We start from the raw sequence: 13,618 nt of genomic DNA on the forward strand, positions 1-13,618 counted from the left end.
CTTTCCCCAGTACCTCTGCTGCTCAATTCAGCCAGAGTGTTTTGCTTTGATGTTGTAGAATATTTCTCTGCTTTCTCATCAGCTTAAAATAAGTTACTGTAAGTGGATGAATAGGTAAGAGGTGGACTTCTTAGAAATAAAATATTTGAAAAATACCCTGAAAAGTATGATGGTCACAAAGCTATCGAGGATCTGTGTTTTAAACAAAGTCAGGAAGGGTATGCAATCATATGAAGTCTGACAGATCAAACCTTCTTACCTGGTTTTGTTCCCAGTGGCCAGAATATGGACTATCTGCATCTGCGTATTCCCAGGGGCTCTCTTGGCGCTGAGTACTATCTGCGTGAACTTGAACCAAACGTGACAGGCCCTGCCTGTATTTGAAAGCAAAGCAAATACTTTCAGAAAAATTGCTTCTTTTCCCCTCTTTTGGTATTCTTTTCTATTATTGCCTGTAAAACTAATCCAGCTAAATCCAGCTGGTAATGATATCCTCTTGTTTTAGTATACTTTTCTTTCCTGTACCTCCCAGCCGCATGGTGTCTCTGGGTGGAGGGGGAAGTTTCAGGCCCAGTGGGGAAGGAATATATGTTCCCTGGCTTCTTATCATCAGTTGAAGCCTCTGATCGACCTCATTTGCTGGGCTCACCTGGTGATGTAGAGGATTCCTGTTTAATTAGGAGGAGGACTAAACCTATCTGGGTTGCCTTCTCTTGCTAGGCTGGGTATCAGGAGATGCTGGGCCTGGGTTACCCCTTTTTGTAGGTTGGAGGGTCATATGATGCCCTGCCTCTGTGTTGTTCCTCCAGCCTTGGGGTCTCAAACTAGTTTACTTTCCTCTTCCACCTTTCAGAGATCCCCTGTGGTTGTCTCTTGAGTTGTTTGCAGTGTTTATTATCGTACTTAGTGTGGAGGAAAGGACGGGGCAAGACTATGCCATCTTGTCCAGGCCAGAGGTGAACAAATTCTGTTTTAAAAATACTTTTTAGTCTACTATCTTTGTGATCTGTAGGAGAAAGCAAAGACTGCTTTAGAATTAGGTGGACTTGAGTTTGAGTCATAGTTTTGCCTACTATTAGCCATGTGACTTTGGGCAAGTTCATTAACCATCATAAATCTCAGTTTCCACATGGTAAAAAATAACAATTTGTTTCAATTGGCTTTCTGAAGTTTTCATCAACAACTATATATATATTTTTTTAGAAAAACAGGAATGTACTGGAAGGTGGATCAGTCAGGAAAAGAGAAGCTATAATGGTTATTTTAACAAAGAGTTTAGTAAGGAGTTTGGATTAATTGAATGTTAAAGAACTGAAAAGGCAAATATAGAACATTAGGGTTAATATAGAATTAGTAGCTGCAAAAAGCAGCCCGACTCCTAGGGCTCAGGAAACAAAAGGAAGAAATTGGGATAAACAGAAACTAGAGACTTGCAGGCAGGGCCCTGCTGAGCTGGGACCCAGACCACTGGGGAAGAGGCCTTGCCTGGCTGATGCTGGTCATTTGGGAGCATGGTTAGGGGCAGGGCAGAGGGTAATAAGGCTCCTTCAGAGAGCATAGAGATAAAAAATGAACAATAGAATCAGTACTACTGGAACCGACTGTTCACAGAACCCCTGTTTCTGAAATCAAGTACTCCTCCTGGGATGAGGAGATGCAGCCCAGATGTCACTGAAAAAAGTAGCATGCATGCAGGAGAAGCAAGCCCTTTTTCCCTCCTCCTGCCTTCCTGCCTCCCTCTCATTCCCCTTTTGGTAGAGTTGAATATGGATCCAACAGGCAGAGAAAAGATGTGATTTGCATAGGCCCAACTCTAGCAAAATGAAAAAGGGTGTGTTTTGATCTGAGAACAATCTCTTAATAACTGGCAAAGAAGGATACTAGGTAGCTCACAGAATCAACAGAATAGATGAACAGAGAGGTCTTAGAAAGGGCAAGAACCAGGCCTGATCAAGGAAGCTTCCAATAATAACTCACTGAACTCTTCAGAGTGCTGACATTGCCTACGTGTTGCTCAAACACTTTTGGCTCCTTCATGTCTTCATTCAAGAGTAAAACATCTAGGAGAGATAGACAGATTGGCCAAGCTCAAGTTATTTATCCACCTTAATGATCAGAAGGATCAAAAGGATAGGATCCCATAAGTGGCAGCCCCTGGGATCATACGGAAAAAGAGCAGTCTCCAAAAGAAATAATGCTGGAAAGAAAAAAACGAGAAAAGATACATAATACATTCAACCGCCCGATTGCTTTTTGGCCCGATAGAAAGGGCCAGTCTTTAATGGTAAGCCTGGTGAATCCCATTGGTCATTACCCACCTTCTTTTACCTTGCTTAGTTCCTTTGTCAAGCCCAATGTTATTTGAGATACCCTGACTGGACATCATGGAGATACTAGAATAAGCATGGTGTCAGGAAAAGAAACTTTAAGCTAGAACAATTTTTATTCCATTGAGGACTGGTTGCTGTCTTGTGCAGGATAACAAGAGTCACATACCATTAATTTGCCACAGGTATCTGGCTGGTCCCAGAGATATGGTATCATATCAGGAGCTCAAAGTGAGTGGTATGTTTCTGTTTTTACTCCAATAACTTAGATTTAGTTGTTTTCATATTGTTTCTTTTCATCTCTTACCAATATTTAAACTTTTAAAATATCTTATGTTTTTGCAAGCATTATTTTTAATTGTTTATGAAGTGCTTTTGATGTAAGCGGCTTAGTCATTCCTTTATTGTTGCTTCCATGCTTTTTTTGCTATTGTAAACAATTCTGGGATGAATGTTTTTATATTAAGTCTTGTGCTGTGCTTTAACTTCCTTGATTAGAGAATCCATAAGAACTTTATATGGTCTTCCTGGGTTCCGATCCTGGTGTGTAGAGTTGGGCATGTTGTATGTCAGCTGATGAGAAAGGTTCCTCCTGTAGTGCTGGCACAATCTACACAGCCATACATGGCAGCGCTGAATCCCAGCTTTGCCACATACTTGCTGTGTGAACTCATGCAAGTCATTTATAGCTCTGTCAACTCAATTTCTGGATCTATAAATTAGGGAAAATAATACTTACCTCATAGGGTTATTGTGAAAATTATATGAGTTATATATATGTATATATATATTAACTCATGTATGTGTATACACACATACATACATACATACATACATACATATAACCCTTAGAATAGGCCTGGCACATACCGATTGCTACATATGTTTGTTACCATTATTAATTATTATAACACTATTGTCAAGAGGTGTGAACATTTCAAGACTTTACTTGTAAACTGGCAAATTGAAGCTCATCTTTAAATGACTGAAGACCTGATAGAATCCTCTAAATCTAGGAGCCTGACAACTCTAGTTGATGTTGTGATTTGGATTCAAGACTCATTAAGAACCATAGGATAAAGTGTATCTGTTTACTCTTGGTACCCTGTTGAGGTGAGGTTGGTAGAGAGGAGGCACAGAAATGGAAGATCAGATGGCTCTACAGGGGAATGGGAGCCCAGGAGGAAGCATGTCATTAAGAATCATGATTACAAAAAAAGAAAGACAGTGGTGAGGAGTTTGGTGGAAGAGAAGCCTTTCCTCTGCTCGAAGGAGAGATGACTACAGGCTCTCCATGAGCAGGGGGAACAGAAGTCTGGTTCCCACCAGTCTGATGCTTAGGGGACATCTGTCACAGTTAATTCTGAGTCTGGGTGTTTTGTTTACAGTCCAGATGAGAGTCACATGCTTTATGGTCCAGATAAGAGTCACGTGCTTACATCTGTTTTCCCCTCTCTGAAAATTTTCCCTTAGAATAACAGTCACCTCGTTAACCAACAACAACAATTTTCAAAGGAATGCTTTCAGAAAGATGCAAAGTGCAGCAGAATGCTTGACAAAATCCATCTAGTTTCAGAAGGTCTTTTCTCAGACGTGTCTATTCTCATTAAAACAAAGCATGAAGATTCCCATGCCTGGGAATACAGGGAGAAAAGCTCTATTGTAGGCAGTTTCAGGGGCATCTCCATGTAGAATAAATGAACTGAAGGCTTGGGCTTATTTCGCCCTGCATTGACTTGGCCGTGGTGTGCTTTCTGCTCTCTCACCTCACATGTCTGCCTCTCCATTTACCTTCTTCCCTGGGAGGAGAAGCTAATCAGACTGTTTGGGGGCTAGGGTATTCTTTGGGTCGCATTTAACTAACAGGCAGGGCTACTGTGCTGTCTTAGCTTGGAGGAAGCAGACCCCAAGACAAGGTTTTAGGTATAAAGTAATTTATTTGGGAAGTACGAAAGGAACTCGAGGAGAGGTTGGAGAAGTGGGACAGGGAAGGGAAGTCAGCCAGTAAAGGGTGTGTTAACAAGCTAGTTAGTACCATGGGCAACTGGAGCTTAATCCCATAGGGGCGCTCTGGGAAACAAAGAGAACATGAGTCTCAGAGGAGCCGGCGTCCTGTGGTAAGGAGGATGGGGTGTTTATATAATCAGTCGTTAGTTGAGGGCTGCTCTGGGAAATGTTAAATCCTTAGCATTTTCAATACTCAAAGGACTACTGGGAGCTTTGGAAAAAAAACCCTCAGGCAAAGAAATGCAGATACTGGCAGTTGGAAATCTGCCTGCACACACCAAAAAGACAAAGTTTGAGGATTATAGATGAGGCACTCACAGGGACTGTTACATGTGGCTGAAGATCAACAACCAAACTTAGGTATTCCTCTGGTCCATTTTCCTGTGGCAAATTTTAGGTAATGCTGATTAGAAGAGTAATTAATCACATTCAAACAGGAAAAATTGTTAGAGTAACTAATATTTATGCGAAATGTACTTTCTGTGTGTAATCATGTATCTGATCTTTGTAATTATATTGTACAATACATTTTTTTGGTAAAAGCGGAACACAGTGGACAAGCGTATTGATTAGGAAGTAAAACGTTTTGAGAAACAAAACATTTGGAGTCATAGACATGTTTCAGAGGAAGAGACTTCAGAGTTTTGAATATTTTTGTAACTCTAAGATAGGTTTCAGCAGAGAAAACTTCTGAAATTCTATTGAGAAAAGTTGACTTGAGTGAAAAAGGATGCAATGATTTTGTGACCTTCAGAACGTCTTGGGAATGGTGCAGGCCTGACCGTCTTCCCAATGGTGTGGTCACAGCCAAGGTAGACCTGCCAAGTCGGTATGAAGCCCTGCTGCTTTTCATCTCCTTCCAGCCAGATCAACTGCGTGGAAGAAACTTTGGGCTGTAGGACGTAGAATTCACCTTCTGGTGGATTTTATGAGTTGGCTTGTTTTGCTGTTGTCACTGGGCTTAATGCAATATGAATAGGAATCATTCTTTCCCCACAAACATTTTCATACAACTTTTCTTCCCTACCTCTTGGATGATGTCCCAGGGAGGTTCTATTGTGTTTTCAGTCATTTCAAGGTATTAGAACAGTTTCATTTGCAAGACTAAAAAGTCCAATCTAATCTAACTTCAAAACTTCGAACTCTCTAATTCAAAACTTTTCGTCTCTTCCAAAGTCAGACTTAACTCACAGCTCAAGGACAGGCAGGAGACTGGGGAGGTTGTGGTCTGTTATTTCTGTCTTTTTGTCCCACCTCCTTCTCAAACTAACTCTGCTGAATCTGGCTTCTTCAGAGACAGAGGATACAGATACAGGGGATAGAGGCAATGTTTTAGTTTGTTGTTGTGTTTTAACTTGACATTGGTATATGTTTCTCTTGTGGCTATCCAAAGCCCTCTGTCAAGACAGGCATCCAATTGCAGGTTTTTTTGGTCTATTCTCAGAGATCACCAGTAAGGACCTCTGTGCCTCACTATTTTCTGGGGGTAATGGACACCCTCTTGGCTGACTTCTTACAACTCCTATCCACATTCAGTCTGCCTAGGCACATCAGTGGGAATGCTTTGCTCCAGCAGGCGGTCTTCTTGGGTGAAGTCTTCTGAAGCTAGCTTAAGCATGAACTAAACTTCACAGGGTCCACATGAAAACTTGGCTTTCTTGATCCGCCAAATTCTCAAAGTACAGTTCATTTCTATTCTGCCCTCAAATACGCTCCAGCTAGTACCTCACCTTCATATCTCCCCAAGTTCTAGGAAACCCATGTCAGTTTCTTTCAAAAACTCTCTCATATTCCAATCTCATTACAAATTTTGAGGGCTCTACATACCCTCAGCTATGGAGGAAGTTTCTACTTATTCCTCTTATTGCACAATACCAATATCTAAAAATGAGTTTTTGGGACCCCCCCCCTTTATTATTTTGGGATAAAAGAAGAGGTGAGAATTCTCCCTAATGATTCTACTTTGAATTGACTCATCTTATATTATGTAGGCTACATGTCAAAGATGATCTGAATGATTTTCATCACTTAGTGCTCCAAACTGCACAGATGTGTCAAGTATTGTATTGGCCACTTGGCAGCACTATAACAACTCTGGAATCTCAGTGGCTTCAAACAATAGAGGTTTATTTTTTGATCATGTCATTGACCAAAGTGGATTGGTGGTTGTGCAGGGTGGTTTTGCTGGGTGCGTTTGTTCAATGTCTAAGCTTCTTCTACTGTCTTTGCTATCTTCTATGTGGAGAGTTTTATTTTGTGCCATGCCTTCCTTTGGTAGTCTGGTGAGGTCTATGGACCCTTTCTCAGAATAATGTTTATAAGCAAACAGCATACAATAAAATATTAATCAATATGTTGAAAGTAATATATGTGCTTCTTTATTAACACATAAGACTGATGTGGCAGGTTTAGTGACTTTTATAATTTTGAAGTAGTCTTGAACACAACAATATTTGAGTTATCCCTAACAATTACAATATGCAATGAAAACATCTGTGACTTCTTTGGTGATAATGTCACAGGTACTGTTAATACTATGTAGTTTTTAATAAACTGAAGGAAATGTTAATATCAGTTATTGGTTAGTGAACATAATAGTGCAATTTTTTTCTCATCAAAGTTTATGGATTTCCTGAAATGTATCCCTTGATGATCTGTAGATTCTGTAAAGGACTTTATAGGTCCCTGAAGTCCTTTACAAGACCTGGCCAGTGTGAAAAGAGAAGGCATGGAAAAGTGTGATAGATTGCAAAAATGGCCACACTTCTCTGCTCCTTCCTGTATCTGCATTCTTTGTAATTTGATTCCGTAGCTCTTCCCATCAAAAGGTAGAGTCTAGATTCCTGCCTCTTTAATATGGGCTGCTTTTGTGACTTTCTTTGGCAAATAGAGTACGGTGGAAATGACAGTGTCCGGTTCTGATCTTGGTCCTCAGGAAAATTTGCACTCTTCTTTTTTTTTTTTTTTAAATTAGAATCCTGCTATTCCCATATTACCAAGTCTGGACCTGTCTGCTGAATAATAAGAGATATATGGTCAGCGACCCTGTTGCTTCATCAGACTGCCAGCCAAACTGCAGAAGCAGAGAGGCCAGCTGACCTGCAGACATGTAAGGGAGCCACAATGAGAGCAGAAGAACCACCTAATGGAGCCCAGCTAGGGATCTAAATAAATGGTTTTTGTTTTAAGCCACTATTTTGAGGAGATTTGTTTCATAGAAATAACTAACTAATGCAAGGAAGATAGCCCTGCTTTTAATTGACTTGGCTTGGTGGTGAGATAGTTCTTTTCACTTATATTCCACCGCTGAAATCTAGTTATAGGGCCCCACCTACATACAAGAAGCGACTATAAATGTAGTCTAGCAGTGCGTTCAGAAAAGAGGGACATAGACATTAGAGGAAGGGTCTCTGTCATAAACACTTACTCATTTTTCTCTGCTTTGGGGTCTCAGACTGAACTCCTATAGAAAGACAGATGTACTATGTAAAATCCTGCTATACCTTGTGATGGAGAGACTGTGACTCCCTGATGCTCCAGTGATTCTCGTTTCTCCATCCACCTCCAAAGAGAATGAGATTCTGATTAAGCAGACTCAAGGCCTGGTCATCTTTATTTGATTGAGAGGAAGGAGGAAGTATGCAGGCCTCGGCCATCGACTTCAACTGCATTTGTAAAGCACTTCTGGTTTCTTGTATATAGTTCCTTGGGAAGCCCATAGGGAGGAGCCGTCATGGTGGGATTCTTGCGTTGTTACGCTGTGATTGATTCTATCAGAGCCGTATCAATATTTTTGTTCATTGCTCTTAGGAGTCAGTATCCAGTCAAGTGACTATGGTGCCTAGTAACTTGATCTATGATCCATGCATCTGAATGCTGTTTCAAGCACCCTAACAGCACGCATAGAAACTGGAGTGTGTTGGAGGAATCACAATACGTCAGACCCAGGTCTCAATCCCTTCTTTCCAATTTACTAACTTTGTGACCTTAAAGAAATTCTTTAGATGCAGAAGCTGTTTCCTTTTTGCAAAATGTCATAGCAAACGTGCATGTTTCTTATGAGTATGACATGAAAAATGAATGTGAAAGTACTTGCCACTAGTAGATATTCTGCAAATACTAACTGATTCAAAATTAAAGGATGAGCAGGCTAGTGTTTTAAATCATACTTTAAAAAGTGGACACAGGTCAAAAAGTTGAGTTAATCATAGCACATTTTAGACATAAATCCATGAAAGGCTGTCTCTTGTATGTGCCAATTTAATTTCTTTTTTTTTGGTCCCACTTATTCACCTTTTTCTGTACATATCCATTTTAATGTACTTTACACATATTCTTAAACTCATTTATCTTTGGAAAATATAATGTCGTTTTGTGTGTATATGTGCATATGTAAAGTTTATGCAAATGGCACCGTTCTATAAATTTTATTTTAAGACCTTTTTACTCAGCGTCATGTTTTAAATGATTGTCCATGATATTGAAAGTAATCTTATTCATTACTTTAAGGATAAATTGTATTATGTTGTATTTTCTACTTTTAACTTACCCATTCCCCAATTTTCAGATACCCAGGTTGTTTCCAATACTGAAAACACCCATTAAAAGCATCTTCTAAAATGCCCCTTTACTAACCTGCTGGGAAACTTCCCCGAGATGTATGTTATAGAAAAGACTGATGGATCACAGGTTGTGTGCACAGGTGGTTTTACCAAGGACAGCGAGGTGGTTTTCCAAAAGAGCAGTGACAGTTTCTATGTCTGCCAGTACAGAACAAGCAGCCTGCTTCCTGACATCTCTCCATCTTCTCATTTGTGTATTTTAATGGATATATAGCAATATCTCATTGTCATTTTAATTTCTATTGCTCTGCTTTCTTGTGAGTGTGAGAGTACCTTTATGAGCATGTTGGCTTTTCAGGAATTCTTTCCTTGCATCATCTCTTTATATCCTAGAGAATCAGTTTTCTCAATACTGTATACTAACCAGACCATCCTTTCCCTGAGTCACTTTTACTGTGAGTCAAATTCTTATACAAACTGGGGTTGTATTTGTTCTATTTCTGTTCCACATTTGTTCTGTTTACCTCTTTTTGTATCAGTCTGTATTGTTTGTATTACAATGGGCTTTTCTACAATTCAATATCATGGATAGTAACTCTCTCCCTGCCCCTGCCTTTCCTGTACTATTTCAAAACTGACTTAGCTCTTCATGACCTTTGTTCTTCCTTTTATCCTAGGTACCAATTTATAACCCTGTTGTCCCAACACAATTTATTGAAAGAGATAACTTTTAATAATTCATGTTAGCTTAATCATTAATCTGTATTTCTAAGATATGGTATGTTGTATTCTTATTTTTGTTCATTTTTTAGTGGTCATTTTCTTTTCTTCTTTGACTGAAGAGTTATTTTGGAGAGTGATTTTTAACAATTCGAAGTGGTTTTATTTTTAGGGTTAAAATGTTCTTGTTAATTTCTAGTTTTATTGCATTTTGATTAGAGAATATGGCCTGCAAAATACTTTTTAGAACTCTAGATTGTCTTTGTGGTTTAATATATGAGGGATTTATATGAATGGGTTATGGGCACTGGAAATCTATTCTTTATAGAGTTAAAGTTTGGTAATTGTAAAAATAGCCTTTATTAATTATTTAATTCAAGTCCTTTTATCTAGTATTGTTAACCCATAGAGGCCACTAAGTTTATGAATGGGCTTCAGGGTAGCCATAAATCCCCTGACATAACGGAATACACACATGCTTCTGAGCAAGAAGAGAGCTTTTGTGAATTCTCATAGGTATCCAGGAGTCTAAAATGATGAACAAGATCTTGATTTTTTGTTTTATGTTCATTTATTTGTATCTATTTGATCTGTCAACAGCACTGTAAATACGCTTTTACAATTTTGTCTTTTTCCTGCTACTTTTCATTTTTAATATTTGAACAATGTTAATTGATGTATAAAGATTCATGGAAAGTGATAAAATCATTGAATTTTATCCTTTATCATTATAAAATGATAATTATAATATCATTAAAATCCCTTTTAATATGTTTGCCTTGAATTCAGCTTTATCTGATTATATTATTCCAATTGTAACTTTCTGTTTATATTTGTCTGACTTTTTTTTCAAAATTTTTTGAGTTTCTTGCTTAATTTGATTTTTTTTATGTTAAGCATGTTTAATATGGAATTTTATCCCTTTCATGCTCATTGCTATAACTATATATTTGCTCCTACTTCTATCATTTTGTTTTTATTTGGTTATTGATGTTCATTTTGTTGTTGTTGTTATTGTTATTTCAGTCTTTTGCTATATAGATTTGCATTCATTGCTTTTCTCTTTTTCAATGGTTTGCATATTTTGATTACTGTCTATTTTAAAACCATATTTTTAATCCTCTGAAAGCTTTTTCAAATACTTTCTAACACATATTTCTCTGTTTGATATAACAATTGGTATTTCTTAAGAACCCTCATATTTTAAGATAAGAATTTGAACACACTTTTACTTACCTCTATTCCTCTTCTATTTATACAAACTTACATTTTAATTCAGTTTTTTTTGCAATTCCATAATTATTTTTATATTATAGAACTTTATGAGTATACTGTTATTTTTTTTGCATTGTTTTTAGTCTTATTTATAAGAATTTAACCAAATTATATTGATTGCTATCAGTAGTTCCTGTGACATCTCCTTTCTTGGCTTCTCAATTTTGCTTTATCATTTCCATTGTTTCATGTTTATCTTCAAGTGATTTTTTAAAGAGAATATATTTTCAGGCCCTCTTATGCCTACGATACTCTTTCTTTGCCTTCCCACATAAATGACAGCTACGGTGAATGTAAATTCATTAGTTAGCAATGTTTTACCTGAAAAAAAATAAAAAATTCATGACTTAAAATGATAATCATTTATTTAGCTCACGATTCTGCTGTTTGCCAATTTGAGCTGAGTTCTTCTGGGAAATTCTGGTCTGGAAGGGTCTCACTCACGCATCCATGTCAGCTGCTAAGTTGACTAGGGGTTGGCTTCAGTTGGAATGGCTCAGTCCTGTGCACTCTCATCCTACATTAGGATAGCTGAGGCCTGGTAGCTAGGCAGGGTTTCAAGAGAGCACAGAAGAATGCAAAGCCCCTTAAGGCCTTGGAACTGGCACAGCATGATTCTAACATATTCTGTTGTCCAAAGCAATCACTAAGACCATCAGCTCATATAAGAGGGGTGGGGAAATAGATGCCACCTCTTGCTAGGAGATGCTGCAAAGTCACCTTGCAAAGAAGGATTCATAAACAAAGGAGATATCTGTTGCCATTGTTTATATATTCAATAATTATTTATCTCTTTTCCTCTATGTCCCAGAATTGTTTCTTAGCTTCTCAGGTTTGCCCTTTATATCACAAATTCAATTTCTGTAACATTCATTTTACTCCTCCAGTATTTATTATTGTTTTGTGAATTGCTTGCTCATATCCTTTATCTTCTCCTTTTATTTAACCTTGGCTATCTTTTTCTTATTGGTTTTTAAGAACTCATTCATAAGCAACATAAAATGGTGGTTTGAAGCAAGGGCTCTTGTGTTAACCTTCATGGTTCTATATCCCAACTTCACTGTTTATGACCCTGTACAAATTCTTCAGTCTTTCAGTATCTCAGTTCCACCATCTGTAAAATGTGGATAATAAGAATATCTACCATTTAGCTCTGTTGTGAGAATTAAAATAGATACTTTATATAAAGTACTTACAATAGTACTTGATTTATAGTTAGTGCTAAATAGGTGTTAATAATAATAAAATAATATTTAAAATATGGACCTGTTTACTATATTCATTGCAAATTTACTTTTCCAGTTTTTTAAATTTGCTTTTTATTTTAAAAGCATTTTTAGTTCAAGATTATTTTTTAAAAATCATCAATGATTTTCCTAATAATTTTAGAGCTTTTTAACTTTTAAATCATCAATTTATCTGAAATATATTTCGGTATAAAGTTTGGAATGTTTCATCCAACTTCATTTTGTTTCCAAATGGTAAGTCAATTGTCCCAATGCATTTTCATTTTTTATAAAATATTCCAACTTTGTCATATTCTAAATTCCCACATAATTTTAAGGTAATTTAAGGTAAATGAAGAAATCTCTAGATTTCCCCATTGATTTCTCTGTCTATTCCTTCTTCTGAACCAGATTACTTTTTTTATATAACTTACAAAATGAATCTAGTACCCATCTGACACCGTGCATTATAATTACAATATTATTGACTATATTCCTTATGCTCTACTTTACATCTCCATGACTATTTTGTAACTACCAATTTGTATTTCTTAATCCTTTCTCCTTTTTTTACCCATTCCTCAAACTGCCTCCCATCTGGCAAACATCAAACTGTTCTCTGTATCTATAAGTTTGTGTGAATCTAGTACCCATCTGACACCGTGCATTGTAATTACAATATTATTGACTATATTCCTTATGCTATACTTTACATCTCCATGACTATTTTGTAACTACCAATTTGTATTTCTTAATCCTTTCTCCTTTTTTTACCCATTCCTCAAACCCCCTCCCATCTGGCAAACATCAAAGTGTTCTCTGTATCTATAAGTTTGTTTCTGTTTTGTTTGTTCATTTAATTTTTTTTATTTTGAGATAATATGATGTATATCTTTTTCTCTGTCTGACTTATTTCACTTAGCATAATACCCTCTAGTTCCATCCATGTTTTTGCAGGTGGCAAGATTTAATTTTTTTATGGCTGAGTAATATTCCATTGTACATATGTACCACAACTTCTTTATCCAATAATCTATTGATGGGCACTTAGGTTGCTTTCATAATGACTTGTTAAAATCAAAGAGCTACTAAGTAAGATTTAAACTGAAAAAGTCCTGCTCCAGAACCCATGCTATCGACCATTTCTCTTAATACTTCTGTGTTTGCTAAGTAAACAACGATAACAGTGTTTCCTATTTATAGATTACTTTCTAGTTAAACTCTTTCCATGTCTAATTTAAGACTCATAATATTGCTTTATGACATAGAGTAATTATTATTTCCATTGTCCAAGGAGGAAAAAGAGAGAGAAGGTAAGAAATACATCCATGTAAAGCCATTGAGTTACACAAAGCTAGCAAATCATTAAGTGGTATTCAAACTTTAAAATCTGTTTGATTAAAACCACATATTTCTCTGTTCTTCACTGTCTCCAAAGGAAGAGAGAGAGAGAGAGAGACAGAGAGAGAGAGAGAGAGACAGAGACAGAGAGACAGAGAGA

Source organism: Pteropus alecto, unplaced genomic scaffold (genome assembly GCF_000325575.1).
Source record: "Pteropus alecto unplaced genomic scaffold, ASM32557v1 scaffold10, whole genome shotgun sequence".
Classification (NCBI taxonomy): Eukaryota; Metazoa; Chordata; class Mammalia; order Chiroptera; family Pteropodidae; genus Pteropus; species Pteropus alecto.